Source organism: Poecilia formosa, unplaced genomic scaffold (assembly GCF_000485575.1).
Source record: "Poecilia formosa unplaced genomic scaffold, Poecilia_formosa-5.1.2 Scaffold138, whole genome shotgun sequence".
NCBI classification, from domain to species: Eukaryota; Metazoa; Chordata; class Actinopteri; order Cyprinodontiformes; family Poeciliidae; genus Poecilia; species Poecilia formosa.
Genome location: NW_006800077.1, coordinates 1299960 through 1301364, shown reverse-complemented (window position 1 = coordinate 1301364; position 1405 = coordinate 1299960). Strand labels below are relative to the sequence as shown.

The 1405-nt window shown below is 33.2% G+C and overlaps 1 protein-coding gene and 1 non-coding gene across 5 annotated transcripts in view; one reads left to right on the top strand and one right to left on the bottom strand.

The window, feature by feature from the left end:
- Positions 1-1405, bottom strand: part of epha4l (eph receptor A4, like) — a 68761-nt gene that overhangs the window by 12657 nt on the left and 54699 nt on the right. The gene's annotated exons all lie outside the window — the stretch shown is intronic.
- On the top strand, positions 821-893 carry trnam-cau (transfer RNA methionine (anticodon CAU)). The gene has a single exon. It is a non-coding gene; the product is annotated as a tRNA-Met (tRNA).

The following is a 1405-nucleotide window of genomic DNA, read 5'->3' as shown; positions in this document are numbered from 1 at the left end:
TTATACATTTTGAAGTGTTGATTTTATTTTTGAACCCTTATTTATTTTGAAGTGTTGATTTTATTTTTGAACCATTTTTTTTAATTGTGAAGTGTTGATTTTATTTTTGAACCATTTTTTTTAATTGTGAAGTGTTGATTTTATTTTGAAGTGTTGATTTTATTTTTGAACCATGAAGTCTTGATTTTATCTTTGAACCCTTATTTAGTTTGAAGTGTTGATTGTCTGAAAGACCTTACACATGAATTGCCCCATATGGGGTTTGAACCGATGACCTCAGCATTACCAGCACGGTGCTCTAACCTGCTGAGCTAACCTACCTTATAAACTGTTGAGTTTCCATGGATTTAAGAAGAACTTACATGACCTTACCACAATGAAGATTTGATAAAAGTGCTTATATTTTAATGTTTTTCAAAACAACATACATAATATTTTATTTTCCAGAGATTTTGTATTTTTAAGTGTTGATATTATTTTTGAACCATTTTTAATTTTCAAGTGCTGATATTATTTTTGAACCATTTTTAATTTTCAAGTGTTGATTGTATTTCACAGATATTTTTTTTATTTTAATGTGTTAATTTTATTTTTGAACCATTTTTTATTTGTAAGTATTGATTTTATTTCATAGCCATTTAGCCAAGTCTCTGCAGAACCATTTGTCTCTGCTAATGACATCTTTAATACAATTTGTTGATCCCAGGCTTAGTTTATGGCCTGTAATGTGAAATTAGGCACAAGTATAAGTCTGACAGTTTGTTCACCAAGTCTCTAACAAAATGTGGATCATCTACCAGGAACACTGCAAAGAGCATGAGTTTCTGTAGTGTAGTGGTTATCACGTTTGATTCATACGCAAAAGGTCTCTGGTTCGAAACCAGACAGAAACAGATTTTGCATGTTCTATTCATCACAGGTGTTTACTAAAGGTCAACAAGGGTTCTATGATGTCATGGTCTGTACTCTGAATCCAGGCATCTGAGTGCAAACCTCAGTTGAAATTTTCATGTTGCATCTCACATCATCAACTTTGGAACCTCAAACTGAAACAAACATAGAGAAGTTCAGTTCCTGTAGTTTAGTGGTTATCATGTTTGCTTAACATGCTGAAGGTCTCTGGTTCAGAAACAGAATTTGCATGTTCTATTCATCACAGGTGTTTACTAAAGGTCAACAAGGGTTCTATGATGTCATGGTGTGTACTCTGAATCCAGGCATCTGAGTGCAAACCTCAGTTGAAATTTTCATGTTGCATCTCACATCATCAACTTTGGAACCTCAAACTGAAACAAAATAGAGAAGTTCAGTTCCTCTAGTAGTGGTTATCACGTTTGCCTTACCCACAAAAGGTCTTTGGTTCGAAACCAGACAGAAACTGTTTTTGTAGGTTATACATCTCTTG